At 44.6% G+C, this 23441-nt stretch overlaps 28 non-coding genes and 15 pseudogenes across 28 annotated transcripts; all 43 read right to left on the bottom strand.

Moving 5' to 3' along the window:
* Positions 1-70: 70 nt before the first annotated feature.
* LOC135742785 (5S ribosomal RNA) lies at positions 71-189 on the bottom strand. The gene has a single exon (XR_010530192.1). It is a non-coding gene; the product is annotated as a 5S ribosomal RNA (ribosomal RNA).
* Positions 190-315: 126 nt separating this feature from the next.
* On the bottom strand, positions 316-434 carry LOC135742786 (5S ribosomal RNA). Its single transcript, XR_010530193.1, has one exon. It is a non-coding gene; the product is annotated as a 5S ribosomal RNA (ribosomal RNA).
* A 125-nt stretch (positions 435-559) lies between these two features.
* Positions 560-678, bottom strand: LOC135742789 (5S ribosomal RNA). Its single transcript, XR_010530195.1, has one exon. It is a non-coding gene; the product is annotated as a 5S ribosomal RNA (ribosomal RNA).
* A 125-nt stretch (positions 679-803) lies between these two features.
* LOC135742790 (5S ribosomal RNA) lies at positions 804-922 on the bottom strand. Its single transcript, XR_010530196.1, has one exon. It is a non-coding gene; the product is annotated as a 5S ribosomal RNA (ribosomal RNA).
* Positions 923-1043: 121 nt separating this feature from the next.
* LOC135742368 (5S ribosomal RNA) lies at positions 1044-1162 on the bottom strand (annotated as a pseudogene).
* Positions 1163-1282: 120 nt separating this feature from the next.
* LOC135742791 (5S ribosomal RNA) lies at positions 1283-1401 on the bottom strand. The gene has a single exon (XR_010530197.1). It is a non-coding gene; the product is annotated as a 5S ribosomal RNA (ribosomal RNA).
* A 120-nt stretch (positions 1402-1521) lies between these two features.
* On the bottom strand, positions 1522-1640 carry LOC135742212 (5S ribosomal RNA; annotated as a pseudogene).
* A 126-nt stretch (positions 1641-1766) lies between these two features.
* On the bottom strand, positions 1767-1885 carry LOC135742792 (5S ribosomal RNA). The gene has a single exon (XR_010530198.1). It is a non-coding gene; the product is annotated as a 5S ribosomal RNA (ribosomal RNA).
* Positions 1886-2010: 125 nt separating this feature from the next.
* LOC135742793 (5S ribosomal RNA) lies at positions 2011-2129 on the bottom strand. The gene has a single exon (XR_010530199.1). It is a non-coding gene; the product is annotated as a 5S ribosomal RNA (ribosomal RNA).
* A 7226-nt stretch (positions 2130-9355) lies between these two features.
* LOC135742507 (5S ribosomal RNA) lies at positions 9356-9474 on the bottom strand (annotated as a pseudogene).
* Positions 9475-9594: 120 nt separating this feature from the next.
* On the bottom strand, positions 9595-9713 carry LOC135743071 (5S ribosomal RNA). The gene has a single exon (XR_010530471.1). It is a non-coding gene; the product is annotated as a 5S ribosomal RNA (ribosomal RNA).
* A 126-nt stretch (positions 9714-9839) lies between these two features.
* Positions 9840-9958, bottom strand: LOC135742795 (5S ribosomal RNA). Its single transcript, XR_010530201.1, has one exon. It is a non-coding gene; the product is annotated as a 5S ribosomal RNA (ribosomal RNA).
* A 125-nt stretch (positions 9959-10083) lies between these two features.
* LOC135742796 (5S ribosomal RNA) lies at positions 10084-10202 on the bottom strand. Its single transcript, XR_010530202.1, has one exon. It is a non-coding gene; the product is annotated as a 5S ribosomal RNA (ribosomal RNA).
* Positions 10203-10328: 126 nt separating this feature from the next.
* Positions 10329-10447, bottom strand: LOC135742239 (5S ribosomal RNA; annotated as a pseudogene).
* Positions 10448-10572: 125 nt separating this feature from the next.
* Positions 10573-10691, bottom strand: LOC135742797 (5S ribosomal RNA). Its single transcript, XR_010530203.1, has one exon. It is a non-coding gene; the product is annotated as a 5S ribosomal RNA (ribosomal RNA).
* A 125-nt stretch (positions 10692-10816) lies between these two features.
* Positions 10817-10935, bottom strand: LOC135742798 (5S ribosomal RNA). The gene has a single exon (XR_010530204.1). It is a non-coding gene; the product is annotated as a 5S ribosomal RNA (ribosomal RNA).
* Positions 10936-11056: 121 nt separating this feature from the next.
* LOC135742190 (5S ribosomal RNA) lies at positions 11057-11175 on the bottom strand (annotated as a pseudogene).
* Positions 11176-11301: 126 nt separating this feature from the next.
* LOC135742799 (5S ribosomal RNA) lies at positions 11302-11420 on the bottom strand. Its single transcript, XR_010530205.1, has one exon. It is a non-coding gene; the product is annotated as a 5S ribosomal RNA (ribosomal RNA).
* Positions 11421-11545: 125 nt separating this feature from the next.
* LOC135742800 (5S ribosomal RNA) lies at positions 11546-11664 on the bottom strand. The gene has a single exon (XR_010530206.1). It is a non-coding gene; the product is annotated as a 5S ribosomal RNA (ribosomal RNA).
* Positions 11665-11790: 126 nt separating this feature from the next.
* LOC135742169 (5S ribosomal RNA) lies at positions 11791-11909 on the bottom strand (annotated as a pseudogene).
* Positions 11910-12034: 125 nt separating this feature from the next.
* On the bottom strand, positions 12035-12153 carry LOC135741770 (5S ribosomal RNA). Its single transcript, XR_010529615.1, has one exon. It is a non-coding gene; the product is annotated as a 5S ribosomal RNA (ribosomal RNA).
* Positions 12154-12274: 121 nt separating this feature from the next.
* On the bottom strand, positions 12275-12393 carry LOC135742369 (5S ribosomal RNA; annotated as a pseudogene).
* Positions 12394-18402: 6009 nt separating this feature from the next.
* Positions 18403-18521, bottom strand: LOC135742801 (5S ribosomal RNA). The gene has a single exon (XR_010530207.1). It is a non-coding gene; the product is annotated as a 5S ribosomal RNA (ribosomal RNA).
* A 121-nt stretch (positions 18522-18642) lies between these two features.
* LOC135742370 (5S ribosomal RNA) lies at positions 18643-18761 on the bottom strand (annotated as a pseudogene).
* Positions 18762-18887: 126 nt separating this feature from the next.
* On the bottom strand, positions 18888-19006 carry LOC135742153 (5S ribosomal RNA). The gene has a single exon (XR_010529981.1). It is a non-coding gene; the product is annotated as a 5S ribosomal RNA (ribosomal RNA).
* Positions 19007-19133: 127 nt separating this feature from the next.
* LOC135742567 (5S ribosomal RNA) lies at positions 19134-19253 on the bottom strand (annotated as a pseudogene).
* Positions 19254-19373: 120 nt separating this feature from the next.
* Positions 19374-19492, bottom strand: LOC135741917 (5S ribosomal RNA). Its single transcript, XR_010529755.1, has one exon. It is a non-coding gene; the product is annotated as a 5S ribosomal RNA (ribosomal RNA).
* Positions 19493-19618: 126 nt separating this feature from the next.
* On the bottom strand, positions 19619-19739 carry LOC135742431 (5S ribosomal RNA; annotated as a pseudogene).
* A 125-nt stretch (positions 19740-19864) lies between these two features.
* On the bottom strand, positions 19865-19983 carry LOC135741901 (5S ribosomal RNA). The gene has a single exon (XR_010529740.1). It is a non-coding gene; the product is annotated as a 5S ribosomal RNA (ribosomal RNA).
* A 125-nt stretch (positions 19984-20108) lies between these two features.
* Positions 20109-20227, bottom strand: LOC135742802 (5S ribosomal RNA). The gene has a single exon (XR_010530208.1). It is a non-coding gene; the product is annotated as a 5S ribosomal RNA (ribosomal RNA).
* Positions 20228-20348: 121 nt separating this feature from the next.
* LOC135742372 (5S ribosomal RNA) lies at positions 20349-20467 on the bottom strand (annotated as a pseudogene).
* A 126-nt stretch (positions 20468-20593) lies between these two features.
* Positions 20594-20712, bottom strand: LOC135742154 (5S ribosomal RNA). The gene has a single exon (XR_010529982.1). It is a non-coding gene; the product is annotated as a 5S ribosomal RNA (ribosomal RNA).
* Positions 20713-20838: 126 nt separating this feature from the next.
* Positions 20839-20958, bottom strand: LOC135742496 (5S ribosomal RNA; annotated as a pseudogene).
* A 125-nt stretch (positions 20959-21083) lies between these two features.
* Positions 21084-21202, bottom strand: LOC135743021 (5S ribosomal RNA). Its single transcript, XR_010530422.1, has one exon. It is a non-coding gene; the product is annotated as a 5S ribosomal RNA (ribosomal RNA).
* A 126-nt stretch (positions 21203-21328) lies between these two features.
* LOC135743036 (5S ribosomal RNA) lies at positions 21329-21447 on the bottom strand. Its single transcript, XR_010530435.1, has one exon. It is a non-coding gene; the product is annotated as a 5S ribosomal RNA (ribosomal RNA).
* Positions 21448-21572: 125 nt separating this feature from the next.
* Positions 21573-21691, bottom strand: LOC135742804 (5S ribosomal RNA). Its single transcript, XR_010530209.1, has one exon. It is a non-coding gene; the product is annotated as a 5S ribosomal RNA (ribosomal RNA).
* Positions 21692-21816: 125 nt separating this feature from the next.
* Positions 21817-21935, bottom strand: LOC135742805 (5S ribosomal RNA). The gene has a single exon (XR_010530210.1). It is a non-coding gene; the product is annotated as a 5S ribosomal RNA (ribosomal RNA).
* Positions 21936-22056: 121 nt separating this feature from the next.
* On the bottom strand, positions 22057-22175 carry LOC135742373 (5S ribosomal RNA; annotated as a pseudogene).
* Positions 22176-22301: 126 nt separating this feature from the next.
* On the bottom strand, positions 22302-22420 carry LOC135742807 (5S ribosomal RNA). Its single transcript, XR_010530212.1, has one exon. It is a non-coding gene; the product is annotated as a 5S ribosomal RNA (ribosomal RNA).
* Positions 22421-22541: 121 nt separating this feature from the next.
* LOC135742374 (5S ribosomal RNA) lies at positions 22542-22660 on the bottom strand (annotated as a pseudogene).
* A 126-nt stretch (positions 22661-22786) lies between these two features.
* On the bottom strand, positions 22787-22905 carry LOC135743023 (5S ribosomal RNA). Its single transcript, XR_010530424.1, has one exon. It is a non-coding gene; the product is annotated as a 5S ribosomal RNA (ribosomal RNA).
* Positions 22906-23030: 125 nt separating this feature from the next.
* LOC135742291 (5S ribosomal RNA) lies at positions 23031-23149 on the bottom strand (annotated as a pseudogene).
* A 125-nt stretch (positions 23150-23274) lies between these two features.
* On the bottom strand, positions 23275-23393 carry LOC135743025 (5S ribosomal RNA). Its single transcript, XR_010530425.1, has one exon. It is a non-coding gene; the product is annotated as a 5S ribosomal RNA (ribosomal RNA).
* Between the last annotated feature and the right edge of the window lie 48 nt (positions 23394-23441).

The following is a 23441-nucleotide window of genomic DNA, read 5'->3' as shown; positions in this document are numbered from 1 at the left end:
TCAGTGAACGCTTACAGAAAGATCGCATTCATGGGAAAAAATGACATAAAAAAATAATTAATTAATTAAATGCTTACAGCACCTGGTATTCCCAGGCGGTCTCCCATCCAAGTACTAACCAGGCCCGACCCTGCTTGGCTTCCGAGATCAGACGAGAGCGGGCGTGCTCAGGGTGGTGTGGCCGTAAGCGAGTGCTGACTCGATTCGAGAGACACTTCAAGGCTAATGTTGCAACGCAATGACATCGGTAAATGGTTACAGAAAGATCGCATTCATGGGAAAAAATGACATAAAAAAAATAATTAATTAATTAAATGCTTACAGCACCTGGTATTCCCAGGCGGTCTCCCATCCAAGTACTAACCAGGCCCGACCCTGCTTGGCTTCCGAGATCAGACGAGAGCGGGCGTGCTCAGGGTGGTGTGGCCGTAAGCGAGTGCAGACTCGATTCGAGAGACACTTCAAAACTAATGTGGCAACGCCATGCCATGGGAGAACGCTTACAGAAAGGACGCATTCATGGGAAAATATGACATAAGTAAATATTTAATTAATTAAATGCTTACAGCACCTGGTATTCCCAGGCGGTCTCCCATCCAAGTACTAACCAGGCCCGACCCTGCTTGGCTTCCGAGATCAGACGAGAGCGGGCGTGCTCAGGGTGGTGTGGCCGTAAGCGAGTGCGGACTTGATTCGAGAGACACTTCAAAACTAATGTGGCAACGCCATGCCATGGGAGAACGCTTACAGAAAGGACGCATTCATGGGAAAAAATGACATAAAAAAATTATTAATTAATTAAATGCTTACAGCACCTGGTATTCCCAGGCGGTCTCCCATCCAAGTACTAACCAGGCCCGACCCTGCTTGGCTTCCGAGATCAGACGAGAGCGGGCGTGCTCAGGGTGGTGTGGCCGTAAGCGAGTGCTGACTCGCTTCGATAGACACTTCAAGACTTATGTGGCAACGCCATGACATCAGTGAACGCTTACAGAAAGATCGCATTCATGGGAAAAAATGACATAAATAATTAATTAATTAAATGCTTACAGAACCTGGTATTCCCAGGCGGTCTCCCATCCAAGTACTAACCAGGCCCGACCCTGCTTGGCTTCCGAGATCAGACGAGAGCGGGCTTGCTCAGGGTGGTGTGGCCGTAAGCGAGTGCTGACTCGATTCGAGAGACACTTCAAAACTAATGTGGCAACGCCATGCCATGGGAGAACGCTTACAGAAAGGACGCATTCATGGGAAAAATGACATAAATAATTAATTAATTAAATGCTTACAGCACCTGGTATTCCCAGGCGGTCTCCCATCCAAGTACTAACCAGGCCCGACCCTGCTTGGCTTCCGAGATCAGACGAGAGCGGGCGTGCTCAGGGTGGTGTGGCCGTAAGCGAGTGCGGACTTGATTCGAGAGACACTTCAAAACTAATGTGGCAACGCCATGCCATGGGAGAATGCTTACAGAAAGGACGCATTCATGGGAAAAATGACATAAATAATTAATTAATTAAATTCTTACAGCACCAGGTATTCCCAGGCGGTCTCCCATCCAAGTACTAACCAGGCCCGACCCTGCTTGGCTTCCGAGATCAGAAGAGAGCGGGCGTGCTCAGGGTGGTGTGGCCGTAAACGAGTGCTGACTCGATTCGAGAGACACTTCAAGGCTAATGTGCCAACGCAATGACATCGGTAAATGGTTACAGAAAGGACGCATTCATGGGAAAAAATGACATAAAAAAAATAATTAATTAATTAAATGCTTACAGCACCTGGTATTCCCAGGCGGTCTCCCATCCAAGTACTAACCAGGCCCGACCCTGCTTGGCTTCCGAGATCAGACGAGAGCGGGCGTGCTCAGGGTGGTGTGGCCGTAAGCGAGTGCTGACTCGCTTCGATAGACACTTCAAGACTTATGTGGCAACGCCATGACATCAGTGAACGCTTACAGAAAGATCGCATTCATGGGAAAAAATGACATAAAAAAATAATTAATTAATTAAATGCTTACAGCACCTGGTATTCCCAGGCGGTCTCCCATCCAAGTACTAACCAGGCCCGACCCTGCTTGGCTTCCGAGATCAGACGAGAGCGGGCGTGCTCAGGGTGGTGTGGCCGTAAGCGAGTGCAGACTCGATTCGAGAGACACTTCAAAACTAATGTGGCAACGCCATGCCATGGGAGAACGCTTACAGAAAGGACGCATTCATGGGAAAATATGACATAAATAAATATTTAATTAATTAAATGCTTACAGCACCTGGTATTCCCAAGCAAGTTCCCCTCCAAGTACCTAAGCGATCGTCAGCCGTCCAATGGTTGAGCAGAGCTGAGCAGAGCTGAGCAGCGATCAGCCAATGGTTGAGCAATGCTGAGCAGAGTTTGGCGCTCAACGGACCAATCATTGAGCGAGGATCGGAAAACGTCATCTAATTTATTAATGACTGACAAATATTCATAATTGGATTCGGTGTCATTGAGGAGCGATTGACTGTGTTTTTTACTCGCAGGTAAGTTTGGTTTAATTATGTGCTAAGTAATAAATGAAACTCGATATATTTTGGATAATTTTACTGTTTTTCAAGGTTTTACGTGATAAAATGTCGTTAGCGCCATATTGACATTACTTTTCTGTACACTAATTGACTAGTCTAGCACCTAACGTTAATGTTTACATTCAAATAGCTAGGTTTGATCTTTCTGAAATGCGTTTAAAATGCGACTGCTACTGCGATGAATGTACTTCTACTGTATGTACTCGAAATGTAAAGCTTAAATATGCTTATATTATATAATATATATTATTTATTAACTGAATTCATTGAAAATGAATTAATGAGCTATCAATCGCCGCTGTAATGACCTGACGATCCTAGGAAATACTTCAAAAACGTGATCAGACACTGTAGTTCACTTCTTAAGACCACACTGCAAAAAATGAATGTTTTACTTTGTATTTTGTCTTGTTTTCTAACATAAGTAAATTAGGTTTATTGAATTAAGTTGAAACTGGAATTAAGCTTATGTTTCCTACTGCACTGGCAGATAATTTTACTTGTTTTAAGTTTAAAAAAAACTCTTGATTTTCATCATTTATTTCAATAAACAAGACTTAATATCTTAAGCCACTTGCTTATCAAGTAAATGTATCTCAATTTAAGAATTTTCAGATATTTATATTAGAAAACAAGACCAAAATACTAAGACAGACATTCATTTTTTTTTTGCAGTGCATAGAATGGTGTTACAACAATGTAAAGTTGAAATTCGATGTATAAAATGCTTTAGAAGTGTACACATGTCATGTTAAAAACAAAGTGATGAATGAATGGGCTGTTTTTTCGTTACTACTTTTATGAGTGCAGCAGCCTCTCTAAAAATGTATTTAAGCCCTCTTCTGCTTTTAGTTCTACTTATTTATTTATGTTTTACTGTACCAGATGAAACATGGAGAAGCCTAGACATCGGTGCAGTGTGTGCGACAAGACTTTCACTGAAAAGTCCAACCTGACGAGGCATCTGAAGATCCATGCCATCGTCAGGGAGACCTTTGAGTGTGATGTCTGCAAGAAGAGCTTGACCACCAAATCATTGCTGGTCAGCCATCAACAGCAACACAAGTACCCCAACATCGTTTTGTACCGGCAAGGAGAGGCCAGGCTGCAGTGTACAGAGGCAGCAAAGTCTGTGGCAGAGGCCCCCAACACCATTGTTGACCCTACATGGCTGGATCGCAAGACAGCAGAGGCGGCTGCGAAGAGGTCCTGGGGTGAGCTGTGGAAAGGTCAGCTGGTCATTGTGTTTGGGAAGTATGCTGGTCAGACCTTTAGGTGGCTTCTAGAAAACGATGTTGGCTGGCTGGTGTGGTTGCTGTTCCAGTACTGCCAGCAGGGAGAACGAGCTGCTGAAGTGGCAGAAGGAGCGACTGCTCGAGTACGCCAGAGAGTTCCCTCCTGTCACATGGCACCTTGACAGGAGGTTGAAGGTAAGATAAACTTAGTTACCTTTTAGACCTAAGTAATTGATGTTAAACAGTAACCAGTATTAGTAACAGTATTATTTTATGAAATTATTCTATGGTTGTGTTTTGTTTTCTGCAGACAGCACAATTGAAGAAAGACCGGGCTCCTCTGACTGTCCCTGACCTCTCTCAGCAGGACCCCAACTACACCAGTGATGCCGAGTTGTTGGCTGCTGCAGGTATAGTAGAATTATGCTAAAATTAACATGAAATGACTTTGTAGTATGGTGTTGAGCTGCTAGGACTTGTGTTTGTGCCACATAAACGTCATCAGTATGTTGCAATGCAGTTGATACATTTTTGTGGTGTTCTACTCTTCAGAGACTGTCCTGGACGAGTCTGAGGCGTCGGTCAGCACGCAGCTGACCACCTGGGGAGACCTCGCCAGCTCTGTGTGCCAGGACGACAGGCCCGGACCCTCGTCCCTCCGAGAGACCTCGGAACCCGGTGGCGTCGTGCTGGAGGGCTGGCAGAAGTTCTGGGAGCAGCCGCCTGAATCCACCAAAGCCCTTGGTATAGCCCCCGCGAACATCAAGTGGTTGAAGACCAATGAGACCTATGGGCTGTTCGAGAGGGCTTCCAAGTACAAAAATGTCAGGGGAGAGATCGCAGAGAGGAAGATCTTTAAGGAGAAGATGGAGTTCCACCCGCCCCCACCTCCTATGGCCGTCAAGGGAGCTGTGCCCAACATGCTGTCCTTCTTTACCACCCCTGCCTTCTTCTGGCGTCCGGTCGGTGTGATGAAGGCATTGATCCGCTGCCCCAACACCAACTGCCGCGCACCACCAGAGTACTACCTGGAGAAGAAAGGGTTTGGGAGCTTTGCCAGGCAAGTTTGCGGCATGAATTTCCATTACACCCTGCTGACTGAGAGGTTGATGTGCAAACACTGTCTCAAGCTGAGGGAGGAGCTGAGCCAGGCGCAAGTGGTCAACAGCGATGATGAGGAGGACGGCCCCCACCGTGCCCAGCAGCAGTACACCTGGCTGGCGTACAGTCCGCAAATTCTGATGAACCTCGCCCCGGCCATCAGAAGCATGTTCCCTGCCATAATCTGCGGCAAGCGTGCTGTGGACAGGAGTGTGGTCACCCTGATGAGCGACCGACTCAACGCAGTCTCAATGAGTAAAGTACAGAGGCTGCTGAAGCAGGGCCATGACGAGTGGTACGTGGAGCGTCGGGACCTGTACCAGACTCTCCTGTACGATGCCCACATGTCGGCGGCTGGATCGTCTTCATCTCAGCGAGGTATCCTGTCGTTTGCCAGAGCAGCTGGCACTTACACCCCTCCCATCGCCCTGTCTCCACTTCCATCTGCTCGGGTCCTGAGGCGTGCGCACCTGATCCTGGAGATGGAGAAGATGCCCGTGTACAGGGACCAAATCCTCAGTACCACTGGGGAAATCTTGTGCATTGACGGCACGAGGAAGGTATGTATAGCCTAAAGTTCTTGTGATCATATGGAACGGACTGACTGTTAAAATACCACATAATGAATGTTCTGCTTTTTTTTTATAGATTCTCAAGAAGATCTACGGCGACGGCCAGGGCACCATGCAGTACGTCACCAGCGTGCTGAATGAGTGGGGTCAGTTCTTGACCACAGTGGTTGTGGCGTCCGAGTCCGAGGGGTGCTATGCACGCATGGCCAAAGGTCTGGTCGCCCGTTTTCGCCGTGCCAACGCTCCTGCTCCGAAGGTGGTGTACGCAGATAACAACTGCTGTCGGTGAGTTCAAAGAGCAGTTGAAACCTATAATGAAATAGATAATCCAACATGTAACACACCTACACAAAATGTCATGATATTATTTTCAGTGACAGCGGTCCGTCGTTCTTGGAGAATCTTTTTGGTGACTGGGTGAAGAGAGGTACTGTCATCAGGCTGGACATCCGCCACTGGCTGCACCGCTGGGACGCCGTTGTGATCAAACAGAGCCACGCCAAGTACGGGGCTTTCATGAGTGCCATGGCGGGTGCCGTGCTCGCCTACAACAAGGCGGACATGATGCTCCTGGTCCAGGCGGTCAGGAACGGTAACCCAGAGCTCTACGGCAGGTACTCTGATGAGGAGATGATGGCTTTCCTCAAGCCTTATCAGATCAGGTCGTACGTAAGGCGTATTACCCGTGGTGTTGCGGTAAGTGTGGCTCTGTGCAGGTTGCACTATACAAGCTCTAGTCTCCATATGTATACATACAATCGCTCACATTAGTTTTCTCCCCAAGCAGGTTAGTTAGCTAGCTAGTTCTACGTTTTTTTATTCACCTCAAAACGGGTTGTGTTACAGGAGACTGCTTTGGTGATAGAGTCCATCCTTGCTGAGTTTCGGGGACCAGCCGGCCTTGACATTGATGGCATTCATCTGTTTAAGTCGCCGGAGGCAGTCGACGCTCACTGGGCAGTGGCCAGCAAGCACCTCAGTTGCATGCAGGTGGGTTAATGTCTTTGCAGTCATCGTGTGTCAAAACCAAACTTCAAACTTGTATATGGCAACATATCAAAAGGACACCAGGATAAATAAGTTGTAATATGTTGTGTGTTGCAGGATCCCCCTGGCATACCGCTGTATGTGTCTGTAAAGGTGGTGGTGATGAACGGTGTCCGACTGAACAAGCACAAATGCCGGCGAGGCAGCAACTCTCTGGAGGGGTTGCACGCCCACCTGTTTAACGCCGTCCCTTCACAGCGATGTGGGATTATGCCATTTCAAGTGAGTGATTAAAACATATTTAAAGCTTTATTACAGACACATTGTCATATAGCACATCATACGTATAATTTAAAAAGCAAAGTGTTAATGATAGTTTCAATGATACATTTTATTTCACATCTTCAGTCATTACTTGTAAACATTGTACACAATAACAGTCAAAATGGAAATTTGTTTCAGGTATACTTGGTGTCCTTTGCCGTGCAGTGGAACCACCGGATGGCATCGCTCCGTGTCACTGGTGGTCATGGCCAGCAAACCTCGTGCTTGGATGCGCGGCAGATCCAACGCATCAACCAGCAGGCCGAGGTTCTCTTCGGCAAGGAACACGTGCTGGAGCCCAACTTTGCTGCACCAATGCCGATCCCGGAAGCGTATGAGCACTCCGACGAGGAGGAGCTCCTTGGTGTCGAGTACGCCATGTGCCAGTCCACCAGCTTCACTGCCAGGGACTACTACGTGCAGAAAGGTACAGTACTTAATCACACACTTAAACAATGATGACAGATGTGGTGCAAAAAAAACTATTGTTGTGTAGACATGTTTGTGATTAATACAATTACATATTTGCAGTTGAGGAAGAGCATTCGCGTGAGGAGGAGGAGGAGGAGGAGGAGTCGTCGGCTGAGCAGGGAGACGATGAGATGGTGGACGAGGGTCTCGGCATGTCTTCGGATACAGAGGAGGACCCAATAGACAGAGTCTGTGCGAAGCACGTTGTCCTCACCGAGGCAGAACAGGTGGAAGAGGAGGACAGTCCTGCCCTGCAAGATGTGCTGATGAGCCATCTGCATCTGCCAGGTATAGAGGAAGTGGAGGCACTGGCTTTGCTCCTCCTAGAACTGGCCGACAACAGCGACCACCACTTAGTGCCTGCTGACCTCAGGCAGAAGATCGCCGCCGCCGCCAGCTCTCTCCATGACCACGACAAGACTGCCGCCCGTTTCGTGAAGCGGTATGAGTCCAGGTGGGGATACACCTTGTTCGGTCGATGCCTTGGGGAAGACTCTCCCGAGACCAGAGCAGCCCAGAAGACTAAGTTTGGCTGCATGAGGTACGCTCAGGCGGCACAGGTGACCGAGGACAGTCGCCTGCTCTACCTCCTCATCAAGATGCTTAAGAACAGAGCGCCAGCCAGTCAGCTCACCTCCCCCAGCAAGGTCACGGCTTCTTTGAAGGCACAGTACAAGAGGATTGCAGACCGAGTCCGAGACGACCCCATCCTTGGCGGTCTCGCCATTCCACTGCCCAACTTGAACGCCAAGTCCATCTCGACCTTCACTGCCAGGGAGGAGAAAAAGGCCAACTACGGGGCGACGGTACTGCCGAAGGTGACGTCTCACCTGAAAGTGCTGTCAGATGCACCCTTCCCGGAAGCTCCTGCGCTGCCAACATCCCTCCCACCGCCAGACCGGCCTCAGGTCCAGTACCAGCACATTCATCACAAGGCTGGAAAAAGGCGTGGTGAGAAGCGGAGGTAAGTTGTCATAAGCACTTTTCTTCACCTGTTGGCTGTTGAAAGCAAATAGCACACATGTCATATCAATCCTCATTAGATGTTTATTTTATATTTCCAGATTATTTGTTGAAGAGCCAGAGTGTGTGCCTCCTGTGAACCGGCCCGTTCAGCCCACGGCGGCGGCGTCGTCCTCCTCCACTCGGCCAAAGCCTGCTGTGCCCATTCCCCTTCTGCCAAAGCCTGCTGCACCCACCTTTGGATCACCCCCTGTGTCGGCAGCACCCATACTGCTGGTTCTTCCCGCACAGCCACAGGCTCCCTCCATCCTGTTTCGTGGGCCATCGTGCAGCCAAACCTTTGTAACTCCTGCACCAACAGTTAAGGCATTCATGCCAAACAAGTCCTTGCGGCCATGTGGGGCTTGCCACGTTCCTAATTGTGGTGGACAGCGGAAAAGGTACACACCTTCCAAGGACAAAGTGGCTGGAAGCACCCAGAAAATATTTTCCTACTGTCCATCCACTAGGAAATCCACCACCTCTGGGTTTGACAATGTGCTGTACGATAGCTTTGAACATTTTAAAAGTGTGGTGGATGCGGAGTTGGAAAAGAGTAGAACTGTGTAAATAGATGTAAATAACTAATTTGTGTGATGCCATTTCTCCTGTGCCATCTGTTGGAGAGAGAGAGGCTTGTTTGTTTGTCTGTTTGTTTGTTTGTTTGTTTTTTTAAAGTTGTTCAGAGTTTTTAAAACGTACTTTACACTGTTTTTAAAGTGTAAAGTTGTTTAAAGTTTTTTAAAAGATAATCTATTTATTTATATAGTTCAAAAAACGCACTTTACAGTTTTACTTAAGAATGTTCTTGTGTTTGTTTTTATTATTATTTATGTTGCTGTTTAAGTGCACTTTGTAGTATCTTTTTTATTTTATTTTTATTTTATTCGGTCTCCCATCCAAGTACTAACCAGGCCCGACCCTGCTTGGCTTCCGAGATCAGACGAGAGCGGGCGTGCTCAGGGTGGTGTGGCCGTAAGCGAGTGCTGACTCGCTTCGATAGACACTTCAAGACTTATGTGGCAACACCATGACATCAGTGAACGCTTACAGAAAGATCGCATTCATGGGAAAAAATGACATAAATAATTAATTAATTAAATGCTTACAGAACCTGGTATTCCCAGGCGGTCTCCCATCCAAGTACTAACCAGGCCCGACCCTGCTTGGCTTCCGAGATCAGACGAGAGCGGGCTTGCTCAGGGTGGGGTGGCCGTAAGCGAGTGCTGACTCGATTCGAGAGACACTTCAAAACTAATGTGGCAACGCCATGCCATGGGAGAATGCTTACAGAAAGGACGCATTCATGGGAAAAATGACATAAATAATTAATTAATTAAATGCTTACAGCACCAGGTATTCCCAGGCGGTCTCCCATCCAAGTACTAACCAGGCCCGACCCTGCTTGGCTTCCGAGATCAGACGAGAGCGGGCGTGCTCAGGGTGGTGTGGCCGTAAACGAGTGCTGACTCGATTCGAGAGACACTTCAAGGCTAATGTGGCAACGCAATGACATCGGTAAATGGTTACAGAAAGGACGCATTCATGGGAAAAAATGACATAAAAAAAATAATTAATTAATTAAATGCTTACAGCACCTGGTATTCCCAGGCGGTCTCCCATCCAAGTACTAACCAGGCCCGACCCTGCTTGGCTTCCGAGATCAGACGAGAGCGGGCGTGCTCAGGGTGGTGTGGCCGTAAGCGAGTGCTGACTCGCTTCGATAGACACTTCAAGACTTATGTGGCAACGCCATGACATCAGTGAACGCTTACAGAAAGATCGCATTCATGGGAAAAAATTACATAAAAAAATAATTAATTAATTAAATGCTTACAGCACCTGGTATTCCCAGGCGGTCTCCCATCCAAGTACTAACCAGGCCCGACCCTGCTTGGCTTCCGAGATCAGACGAGAGCGGGCGTGCTCAGGGTGGTGTGGCCGTAAGCGAGTGCTGACTCGATTCGAGAGACACTTCAAGGCTAATGTGGCAACGCAATGACATCGGTAAATGGTTACAGAAAGGACGCATTCATGGGAAAAAATGACATAAAAAAAATTATTAATTAATTAAATGCTTACAACACCTGGTATTCCCAGGCGGTCTCCCATCCAAGTACTAACCAGGCCCGACCCTGCTTGGCTTCCGAGATCAGACGAGAGTGGGCGTGCTCAGGGTGGTGTGGCCGTAAGCGAGTGCAGACTCGATTCGAGAGACACTTCAAAACTAATGTGGCAACGCCATGCCATGGGAGAACGCTTACAGAAAGGACGCATTCATGGGAAAATATGACATAAGTAAATATTTAATTAATTAAATGCTTACAGCACCTGGTATTCCCAGGCGGTCTCCCATCCAAGTACTAACCAGGCCCGACCCTGCTTGGCTTCCGAGATCAGACGAGAGCGGGCGTGCTCAGGGTGGTGTGGCCGTAAGCGAGTGCGGACTTGATTCGAGAGACACTTCAAAACTAATGTGGCAACGCCATGCCATGGGAGAACGCTTACAGAAAGGACGCATTCATGGGAAAAAATGACATAAAAAAATTATTAATTAATTAAATGCTTACAGCACCTGGTATTCCCAGGCGGTCTCCCATCCAAGTACTAACCAGGCCCGACCCTGCTTGGCTTCCGAGATCAGACGAGAGCGGGCGTGCTCAGGGTGGTGTGGCCGTAAGCGAGTGTTGACTCGCTTCGATAGACACTTCAAGACTTATGTGGCAACGCCATGACATCAGTGAACGCTTACAGAAAGATCGCATTCATGGGAAAAAATGACATAAATAATTAATTAATTAAATGCTTACAGAACCTGGTATTCCCAGGCGGTCTCCCATCCAAGTACTAACCAGGCCCGACCCTGCTTGGCTTCCGAGATCAGACGAGAGCGGGCGTGCTCAGGGTGGTGTGGCCGTAAACGAGTGCTGACTCGATTCGAGAGACACTTCAAGGCTAATGTGGCAACGCAATGACATCGGTAAATGGTTACAGAAAGGACGCATTCATGGGAAAAAATGACATAAAAAAAATAATTAATTAATTAAATGCTTACAGCACCTGGTATTCCCAGGCGGTCTCCCATCCAAGTACTAACCAGGCCCGACCCTGCTTGGCTTCCGAGATCAGACGAGAGCGGGCGTGCTCAGGGTGGTGTGGCCGTAAGCGAGTGCTGACTCGCTTCGATAGACACTTCAAGACTTATGTGGCAACGCCATGACATCAGTGAACGCTTACAGAAAGATCGCATTCATGGGAAAAAATGACATAAAAAAATAATTAATTAATTAAATGCTTACAGCACCTGGTATTCCCAGGCGGTCTCCCATCCAAGTACTAACCAGGCCCGACCCTGCTTGGCTTCCGAGATCAGACGAGAGCGGGCGTGCTCAGGGTGGTGTGGCCGTAAGCGAGTGCTGACTCGATTCGAGAGACACTTCAAGGCTAATGTGGCAACGCAATGACATCGGTAAATGGTTACAGAAAGGACGCATTCATGGGAAAAAATGACATAAAAAAAATTATTAATTAATTAAATGCTTACAACACCTGGTATTTCCAGGCGGTCTCCCATCCAAGTACTAACCAGGCCCGACCCTGCTTGGCTTCCGAGATCAGACGAGAGCGGGCGTGCTCAGGGTGGTGTGGCCGTAAGCGAGTGCAGACTCGATTCGAGAGACACTTCAAGACTAATGTGGCAACGCCATGCCATGGGAGAACGCTTACAGAAAGGACGCATTCATGGGAAAAAATGACATAAAAAAATTATTAATTAATTAAATGCTTACAGCACCTGGTATTCCCAGGCGGTCTCCCATTCAAGTACTAACCAGGCCCGACCCTGCTTGGCTTCCGAGATCAGACGAGAGCGGGCGTGCTCAGGGTGGTGTGGCCGTAAGCGAGTGCTGACTCGCTTCGATAGACACTTCAAGACTTATGTGGCAACGCCATGACATCAGTGAACGCTTACAGAAAGATCGCATTCATGGGAAAAAATGACATAAATAATTAATTAATTAAATGCTTACAGAACCTGGTATTCCCAGGCGGTCTCCCATCCAAGTACTAACCAGGCCCGACCCTGCTTGGCTTCCGAGATCAGACGAGAGCGGGCTTGCTCAGGGTGGTGTGGCCGTAAGCGAGTGCTGACTCGATTCGAGAGACACTTCAAAACTAATGTGGCAACGCCATGCCATGGGAGAATGCTTACAGAAAGGACGCATTCATGGGAAAAATGACATAAATAATTAATTAATTAAATGCTTACAGCACCAGGTATTCCCAGGCGGTCTCCCATCCAAGTACTAACCAGGCCCGACCCTGCTTGGCTTCCGAGATCAGACGAGAGCGGGCGTGCTTTTTTTTTTTTTTTTTTTTATTGAACGTTTCAATTCAATTTACAATATACATTATCAAATCACAAATTTACATACATACAGTAATTAAAAATAATAATAAAAACAACATAAGAATCAAATAACATCACCTCAATGGATGTCTGGCAAAGTCCAATCTAAGTCCTCAAGAATACAGCAAACCTCGGAAGTAAAAACCTTATAAAACACATTCTCATTTTCTTCACCTTTAAAATGCACATACAGTTTTTCAATATACATTTCAGATTTTCTCTTAAAGACATTCCATACCTCCATCACAGTTTTTTCCTTTTTTGCTACAATCCTTCTTTCCCATATTGCCCTTTTCATCAACATTATCCAAAGATTTATAAAAGCACTGTTTTTACTTTTCTTTGTCCATCCAAACATCACAATTTGATTCCAGTCCAATTCATTTTCATTCCATCGCTCTTCAAGAGCTTTGACCACATCATTACATTTGCTTAAAAAACTTTCCAACTCTTTGCAGTATAAAAACAAATGTAAAATCCCTTCTTCCTTTTCATTACACACTTTGCACATTGCACTAGGTTCCATTCTTATCTTGTTTAAAATCAAATCAGTAAAAACCACTTTGTGTCTTATCATGTACTCTTCTGATTCTAGACTTGTTGCTACACATTTTCCTTTCATATTATTCCACATTTCTTCAGGTTTTAAATTTACAAATTTTTGTGTCCAGAAATCAGTCACAATTGGCTCTTTAAAAACAGAGTCTCTAAAAACACAATAAAACATCTTAATAGTACATTCCTTAAAGTCACACACTTTGTTATCCAAATTTACTCTTATTTCTTTCTCCTCACTTTCATTTTCTCGTTTTTCGACTCTTTCCAGCCATTCTTCAGGTATTGCTTGTTTTATCATTTCATATGAATTTAAAATTCCTGTTTTGCTGTATTCTTCCTTTGCCTCATCCATTGCATCAAAAATACATTGTACGGGTAAAAATCCTTCTTTCACTTCATATAAAAAGTCTCTGACTCTTGTTATTCCCACCTCCATCCACTTCTTATAATAAATCACTTTGCCTTGCTTTAAAATGTTGTGATTTAAAAAAAGAGGTTGATTTAAAATGTTTTGCTCTCCCCCTGGGGTTAAAATCAACTTTTGGTAAAAAGTTTCCCCATGCACTTAAAAGCTCTCTATAAAATCCAGGCACATTTTCCGTCATCCACAGTTTTGTCTTCATCCATAAAATGTCATCCCCCATGTTAAAATTCCCACATCTGTTTAAAAAATATTTCATTGTTTTTTTCCACTCAGCATTATTCTCTTCTTGTAGGTATTTTTTGACCACTTTAACTCTCAGACTATTTTTTCTCTGCTCTATGTCCATTAATCCCAGCCCACCCCTCTCTATATCTCCTAAAATTGTGTTATGTGCTATTCTGGGGGGTTTTCCATTCCATAAAAAGTTTAAAAAACATTCCTTCAACCTCTTTTCTGTCCACATAGGCATTTCAGTTAAATATAAAACGTACCATAATTTAGAAACCATTAAAACATTTAAAACCAACACTTTTCCCTTTAAACTTAAATTCCTTAGATTCCAAAAGTTCAGTTTTCTCTCAATATCAATAATTAGATTATTCCATACATCATCTCTTGTTTTCTTCTCATCTTTACCCATTAGAATTCCTAAAATTTTCATTTCTCCCACTTCTTTGAATTTAAAGCAATCTTCCAGACTAGCAGCCTTACCAAATTTCATGTACACAGTTTTGTCCTCGTTCACTTTACTTCCTGAACCTTTACAAAATTCGTTTACAACATTCATAACTTCTTTTACACTTTCCTTCCCCTTTACAATTATTGTAGTATCGTCAGCATATTGAAACACTTTACTTTTCTCACTTTCAATCCCCATTATCTTCTTGTTTTCTTTAATTGCTAGTCCTAATGGTTCAGACAGTAAAGAATATAGTAAGGCAGAGAGTGGACAACCCTGCCTCACTGATCTTGTAACATTAAAAGCATTCGATAAAAAACCATTACATTTAACTTTAGTCAGAGCACCCTTATATAAAATCTTGATCCATTTGATAAAATTCTCTCCAAAACCAAAACTCTTTAAAACATCAAATAAAAACACATGTTCCACCCTATCAAATGCCTTTTCAAAATCCAGACTAAACACATATCCTTCTTGTTTTTCTTTTGTCATATACCAAATAGTGTCCCTTATACTCATCGTCACATCTGCAATATCTCTTCCCTTCACAGCATAAGCCTGGTTTGTAGTTATTATTTTTGGCATTATTTCTTTCAATCTGTTAGCTAAAACCTTTGCAATTATTTTTAAGTCTGTGTTCAACATTGATATGGGTCTATAATTCTTTAAATCTGTCTTTTCACCTTTCTTTTTGTAAATGAGTTTCATTAATCCAATCCGCATTCTTTCATAAATTTCTTCCCTTTCAAAAATTTCTTTAAAAACCTCTTTTAAAATCTCTATTAAAATCCCTTTAAAACACTTATAAAATTCACTTCCTAAACCATCAATTCCTGGGCTTTTCTTTTTATTTAGTTCGTCAATCGCTTGTTCAATTTCTTCTGCTCTAAACTCTTGTTCACATTCCTCTTTATCTTCTTCGCTTACTTTTGCTTTTATTTTGTTAAGAAAATCAGTTTTTTCTTTCTCCTCTACTCCTCTTGCCTTAAAAAGATCTTCATAAAAATCCTTAATTTCTTTTAGAACATTTGCATTTCCCTGAACTATTTCTCCATTTTTTCCTTTTATCTCCTTTATCATTTCAGCATTCCCTTTCTTTTTTTCTAAATCAAAAAAGAATTTCGTACATTTTTCTCCTTCAACCATATACTGTGCTTTACTTCGTAATCTTGCTCCTTCATATTGCTTTTCCTCTACTTCTTTCAACTTTTCTTCGATTTCTTTGATCTTTTGAATGTCCTTATTTTCTTCATTTAATTCTTTTTCAAGACTTGCTTTCAATTCTTTCTCCTTAAACCTTTTACATTTTCGCACTAATTTACAATATTCAATTGAATATTTTTTGATAGCATACTTTACATTTTCCCACCATATTCTCTTATTTTCCGCATACATTACACTGTTTTTCTCATTCTCAATCATTTCTTTCACGCTTTCAACATAATGTTTGTCTTTCAAAATTTCTGTGTTTAAAACCCATACTCCAGGCCCTCTTTGTAATTTCTCCCAATCTATATTAAAAAATAAAAACTTGAGATCGCTTAAACTTGTCTCCTCATACTTAATATCTTCAATAAAATTCTCCACATTTCTTGTACATAAAATAAAATCAATCCTCGTATTACACACAAAATTCATCACAATTTGTCTTCTTGAAAACTCTTTTTTTCTTTGATTTCTTTCTCTCCACACATCAGTCATTTTAAAATCTTCCATTGAAAGTTTTAGTTCTTTTCTTCCCATATCACTCTTAAAAACCATTCCTTCCGCCATGTCTTGTTTGCTAAAAACTGTATTAAAATCTCCTGCTATTACAATTTCTTTATAATCCTTTAAAAACTCTCTTAAATGATTGAAAAAACCCTTCTTTTCTTTTTCCTCCGTCGGCGCATGTACATTAACAAAAACAATTTTCTTCCCCTCATTATTTACTTCTACAACCATACATTTTCCTTTTCCATCCTTGTATAAAACTTTACTCTCTTTAAAAACGTCACTTTTCATTAAAATTGCGACTCCTCTTCCACATTTTCCATCACCGTTATTATGTAAAATCCATCCTTCCCATTTCTTTCGATAGTCCATTAAAATATCATCTTTCCAGTTTGTTTCCTGCAGTAAAATGATGTCCTGATTTTTAAAATGATCAGTTACTCTTTCAAATTTCTTAAAATCTAAAAGTCCCCTCGCGTTAAAAGTCACACATCGTAAAACCATTAAAAAAATAAATAAAATAAAAACCTTAAATACCATCATCTCAGTCCATCTCCTCTCCTCGCCTTAACACCTCAAATCTATTTTCTCTTGTCAATTGGGACTTTAATTTCTTTTTTCGCGCATTATCAATATTTGGCGTTACCTTCATTGTTCTTCTCCTCAAAGGCCTTTTTTCCCGTCTGTCCATTACTCCTGCTTCTTCCATTTCATCGTCCTCTCTTTCGCTGTCTTGTGCTGTACTCCGTTGTTCCTCAATACCTTCTTTGTCCAATAAAACATCCAAACTCTCCGATATCTCCATTTGTGTCCTTTCTGTGTCCTTTTCCCGTACCGTTTCCTCTTGATTTTCAGTTGCGTTTTCTTCAATTATCTGCTTTTCCGCCATTGCTTCTTCTCCTTCAGGCTCTGTTGACTGCTGTTTCTCTATTTGTCTCCCCTCTTCATTCGTTCTCTCTTCTGCGTTATCATTTCTTTTATGCATTTGCCTGGGCACCTGATTATCCACCCCTCCTTCCTCCTCCTTCATCCAACACTCACATTTGTTTATAAAATCATTGCAATCCGGGCACCTGACTGCTCTACACTGACGTGCAAAGTGTCCCAGCTCCTCGCACTTATAACATTTAAACTCGGGGCACATGTTCCGAGCTCATGCACAGCCGACAGGTTTTCACCTGATGGCTGTGCATCACCCGGAAATGCTGGGAGCCCTCCGCAGTCTCAAACTTTGTGCTGTATGGTAGTGAGACCACCTCCTTAGGGAACCTCACTCTCACGTATCTCGTACCGTCCTCTATGTCGGTGCCCGGATACACTCTCCTTTTAAGTTTTGTGATTGGCACAACCTGCCAGCTTTCTAATTTCTCTAAAATTTCATAATCATCTAGGTACCCAGGCAAATGCATAAAAGAGACAACATACTCCTTATTTTTTAGCTTTCTTACGTTGCACTGCACACCTTTAATCATTAGTCCTTCCATTAGATCCTCGCACATTTCCTCATTTTCTAAAATCAGTTCATATTCATTATTATTTTGTGGTCTCATTACCAAAATGTTCCCTTGTCCAATCATTTCTGCTACTGCTTTTATTAAATCTTCCGCTTTCAATCCTTCCACATTATCAACATTCACAATCACTGTTGCTTCTTTTGCGTAAATCCTTTGCTCACCTCTTTTCTTTGCTTTTTCACCGTTGTCATTTCCATCTCGTTGTCTTTTTTGCTGTCCATTTTCGTTACCGTTGCTTTCGTTTTCAACATTTTCTCTACTGTTTTCTGTTAAACTATCTTTCCTGGCGTCTTCATTTAAATCTTTTCCAGCTCGTTGTCGTTTTTCCATTCCCTTTTCGTTATCGTTGCTTTCATTTTCAAAGATTCCTCTTCTACTTTCAGTTAATCCATCCTGCCTTGCGTCTTTATTTAAATCATGTCCAGCTCGTTTTCGTTTATCCAGTCCAGTTTCGTTGCCAGTACTTTGTTCCTCAGCCATTTCAGTGTTGTTTGCCATGCGTCCGTCTGATCTTTTTTTAATTTTAACTAAATACAACAAAAAACCACCTCACAGTCAGCATAAAGCTGCTGTTCGGTGGTTTAAACTCAAAATAAACACTTCACAAACAATAAATTAAACTCAAACTATAAACTAAATTCAAATTTAACAAACCCACGTGAGGGAGCCTTTCTCCCTCTACTACCGGCACAGACACTTCCTGGAACGTACCAACTAGCGGGCGTGCTCAGGGTGGTGTGGCCGTAAACACTTCAAGGCTAATGTGGCAACGCAATGACATCGGTAAATGGTTACAGAAAGGACGCATTCATGGGAAAAAATGACATAAAAAAATTATTAATTAATTAAATGCTTACAGCACCTGGTATTCCCAGGCGGTCTCCCATCCAAGTACTAACCAGGCCCGACCCTGCTTGGCTTCCGAGATCAGACGAGAGCGGGCGTGCTCAGGGTGGTGTGGCCGTAAGCGAGTGCTGAATCGCTTCGATAGACACTTCAAGACTTATGTGGCAACGCCATGACATCAGTGAACGCTTACAGAAAGATCGCATTCATGGGAAAAAATGACATAAATAATTAATTAATTAAATGCTTACAGAACCTGGTATTCCCAGGCGGTCTCCCATCCAAGTACTAACCAGGCCCGACCCTGCTTGGCTTCCGAGATCAGACGAGAGCGGGCTTGCTCAGGGTGGTGTGGCCGTAAGCGAGTGATGACTCGATTCGAGAGACACTTCAAGGCTAATGTGGCAACGCAATGACATCGGTAAATGGTTACAGAAAGGACGCATTCATGGGAAAAAATGACATAAAAAAAATTATTAATTAATTAAATGCTTACAGCACCTGGTATTCCCAGGCGGTCTCCCATCCAAGTACTAACCAGGCCCGACCCTGCTTGGCTTCCGAGATCAGACGAGAGCTGGCGTGCTCAGGGTGGTGTGGCCGTAAACAAGTGCTGACTCGATTCGAGAGACACTTCAAGGCTAATGTGGCAACGCAATGACATCGGTAAATGGTTACAGAAAGGACGCATTCATGGGAAAAAAATGACATAAAAAAAATAATTAATTAATTAAATGCTTACAGCACCTGGTATTCCCAGGCGGTCTCCCAACCAAATACTAACCAGGCCAGAACCCTGCTTGGCTTCCGAGATCAGACGAGAGCGGGCGTGCTCAGGGTGGTGTGGCCGTAAGCGAGTGCTGACTCGCTTCGATAGACACTTCAAGACTTATGTGGCAACGCCATGACATCAGTGAACGCTTACAGAAAGGACGCATTCATGGGAAAAATGACATAAATAATTAATTAATTAAATGCTTACAGCGCCAGGTATTCCCAGGCGGTCTCCCATCCAAGTACTAACCAGGCCCGACCCTGCTTGGCTTCCGAGATCAGACGAGAGCGGGCGTGCTCAGGGTGGTGTGGCCGTAAACGAGTGCTGACTCGATTCGAGAGACACTTCAAGGCTAATGTGGCAACGCAATGACATCGGTAAATGGTTACAGAAAGGACGCATTCATGGGAAATAATGACATAAAAAAAATAATTAATTAATTAAATGCTTACAGCACCTGGTATTCCCAGGCGGTCTCCCATCCAAGTACTAACCAGGCCCGACCCTGCTTGGCTTCCAAAATCAGAGACGAGAGCGGGCGTGCTCAGGGTGGTGTGGCCGTAAGCGAGTGCTGACTCGCTTCGATAGACACTTCAAGACTTATGTGGCAACGCCATGACATCAGTGAACGCTTACAGAAAGGACGCATTCATGGGAAAATATGACATAAATAAATATTTAATTAATTAAATGCTTACAGCACCTGGTATTCCCAGGCGGTCTCCCATCCAAGTACTAACCAGGCCCGACCCTGCTTGGCTTCCGAGATCAGACGAGAGCGGGCGTGCTTAGGGTGGTGTGGCCGTAAGCGAGTGCGGACTTGATTCGAGAGACACTTCAAAACTAATGTGGCAACGCCATGCCATGGGAGAACGCTTACAGAAAGGACGCATTCATGGGAAAAAATGACATAAAAAAATTATTAATTAATTAAATGCTTACAGCACCTGGTATTCCCAGGCGGTCTCCCATCCAAGTACTAACCAGGCCCGACCCTGCTTGGCTTCCGAGATCAGACGAGAGCGGGCGTGCTCAGGGTGGTGTGGCCGTAAGCGAGTGCTGACTCGCTTCGATAGACACTTCAAGACTTATGTGGCAACGCCATGACATCAGTGAACGCTTACAGAAAGATCGCATTCATGGGAAAAAATGACATAAATAATTAATTAATTAAATGCTTACAGAACCTGGTATTCCCAGGCGGTCTCCCATCCAAGTACTAACCAGGCCCGACCCTGCTTGGCTTCCGAGATCAGACGAGAGCGGGCTTGCTCAGGGTGGTGTGGCCGTAAGCGAGTGCTGACTCGATTCGAGAGACACTTCAAGGCTAATGTGGCAACGCAATGACATCGGTAAATGGTTACAGAAAGGACGCATTCATGGGAAAAAATGACATAAAAAAAATTATTAATTAATTAAATGCTTACAGCACCTGGTATTCCCAGGCGGTCTCCCATCCAAGTACTAACCAGGCCCGACCCTGCTTGGCTTCCGAGATCAGACGAGAGCTGGCGTGCTCAGGGTGGTGTGGCCGTAAACAAGTGCTGACTCGATTCGAGAGACACTTCAAGGCTAATGTGGCAACGCAATGACATCGGTAAATGGTTACAGAAAGGACGCATTCATGGGAAAAAATGACATAAAAAAAATAATTAATTAATTAAATGCTTACAGCACCTGGTATTCCCAGGCGGTCTCCCAACCAAGTACTAACCAGGCCAGAACCCTGCTTGGCTTCCGAGATCAGACGAGAGCGGGCGTGCTCAGGGTGGTGTGGCCGTAAGCGAGTGCTGACTCGCTTCGATAGACACTTCAAGACTTATGTGGCAACGCCATGACATCAGTGAACGCTTACAGAAAGATCGCATTCATGGGAAAAAATGACATAAATAAATTTTTAATTAATTAAATGCTTACAGCACCTGGTATTCCCAGGCGGTCTCCCATCCAAGTACTAACCAGGCCCGACCCTGCTTGGCTTCCGAGATCAGACGAGAGCGGGCGTGCTCAGGGTGGTGTGGCCGTAAACAAGTGCTGACTCGATTCGAGAGACACTTCAAGGCTAATGTGGCAACGCAATGACATCGGTAAATGGTTACAGAAAGGACGCATTCATGGGAAAAAATGACATAAAAAAAATTATTAATTAATTAAATGCTTACAGCACCTGGTATTCCCAGGCGGTCTCCCAACCAAGTACTAACCAGGCCCGACCCTGCTTGGCTTCCGAGATCAGACGAGAGCGGGCGTGCTCAGGGTGGTGTGGCCGTAAGCGAGTGCTGACTCGCTTCGATAGACACTTCAAGACTAATGTGGCAACGCCATGCCATGGGAGAACGCTTACAGAAAGGACGCATTCATGGGAAAATATGACATAAATAAATATTTAATTAATTAAATGCTTACAGCACCTGGTATTCCCAGGCGGTCTCCCATCCAAGTACTAACCAGGCCCGACCCTGCTTGGCTTCCGAGATCAGACGAGAGCGGGCGTGCTCAGGGTGGTGTGGCCGTAAGCGAGTGCGGACTTGATTCGAGAGACACTTCAAAACTAATGTGGCAACGCCATGCCATGGGAGAACGCTTACAGAAAGGACGCATTCATGGGAAAAAATGACATAAAAAAATTATTAATTAATTAAATGCTTACAGCACCTGGTATTCCCAGGCGGTCTCCCATCCAAGTACTAACCAGGCCCGACCCTGCTTGGCTTCCGAGATCAGACGAGAGCGGGCGTGCTCAGGGTGGTGTGGCCGTAAGCGAGTGCTGACTCGCTTCGATAGACACTTCAAGACTTATGTGGCAACGCCATGACATCAGTGAACGCTTACAGAAAGATCGCATTCATGGGAAAAAATGACATAAATAATTAATTAATTAAATGCTTACAGAACCTGGTATTCCCAGGCGGTCTCCCATCCAAGTACTAACCAGGCCCGACCCTGCTTGGCTTCCGAGATCAGACGAGAGCGGGCTTGCTCAGGGTGGTGTGGCCGTAAGCGAGTGCTGACTCGATTCGAGAGACACTTCAAGGCTAATGTGGCAACGCAATGACATCGGTAAATGGTTACAGAAAGGACGCATTCATGGGAAAAAATGACATAAAAAAAATTATTAATTAATTAAATGCTTACAGCACCTGGTATTCCCAGGCGGTCTCCCATCCAAGTACTAACCAGGCCCGACCCTGCTTGGCTTCCGAGATCAGACGAGAGCGGGCGTGCTCAGGGTGGTGTGGCCGTAAGCGAGTGCTGACTCGCTTCGATAGACACTTCAAGACTTATGTGGCAACGCCATGACATCAGTGAACGCTTACAGAAAGATCGCATTCATGGGAAAAAATGACATAAATAATTAATTAATTAAATGCTTACAGAACCTGGTATTCCCAGGCGGTCTCCCATCCAAGTACTAACCAGGCCCGACCCTGCTTGGCTTCCGAGATCAGACGAGAGCGGGCTTGCTCAGGGTGGTGTGGCCGTAAGCGAGTGCTGACTCGATTCGAGAGACACTTCAAGGCTAATGTGGCAACGCAATGACATCGGTAAATGGTTACAGAAAGGACGCATTCATGGGAAAAAATGACATAAAAAAAATTATTAATTAATTAAATGCTTACAGCACCTGGTATTCCCAGGCGGTCTCCCATCCAAGTACTAACCAGGCCCGACCCTGCTTGGCTTCCGAGATCAGACGAGAGCGGGCGTGCTCAGGGTGGTGTGGCCGTAAACAAGTGCTGACTCGATTCGAGAGACACTTCAAGGCTAATGTGGCAACGCAATGACATCGGTAAATGGTTACAGAAAGGACGCATTCATGGGAAAAAATGACATAAAAAAATAATTAATTAATTAAATGCTTACAGCACCTGGTATTCCCAGGCGGTCTCCCAACCAAGTTCTAACCAGGCCCGACCCTGCTTGGCTTCCGAGATCAGACGAGAGCGGGCGTGCTCAGGGTGGTGTGGCCGTAAGCGAGTGCTGACTCGCTTCGATAGACACTTCAAGACTTATGTGGCAACGCCATGACATCAGTGAACGCTTACAGAAAGATCGCATTCATGGGAAAAAATGACATAAATAAATTTTTAATTAATTAAATGCTTACAGCACCTGGTATTCCCAGGCGGTCTCCCATCCAAGTACTAACCAGGCCCGACCCTGCTTGGCTTCCGAGATCAGACGAGAGCGGGCGTGCTCAGGGTGGTGTGGCCGTAAACAAGTGCTGACTCGATTCGAGAGACACTTCAAGGCTAATGTGGCAACGC

Source organism: Paramisgurnus dabryanus, chromosome 13, assembly GCF_030506205.2.
Source record: "Paramisgurnus dabryanus chromosome 13, PD_genome_1.1, whole genome shotgun sequence".
In the NCBI taxonomy this organism is placed as follows: domain Eukaryota; kingdom Metazoa; phylum Chordata; class Actinopteri; order Cypriniformes; family Cobitidae; genus Paramisgurnus; species Paramisgurnus dabryanus.
The sequence above is the reverse complement of the archived record's forward strand: the minus strand, read 5'-3'. Positions and strand labels throughout refer to the sequence as shown.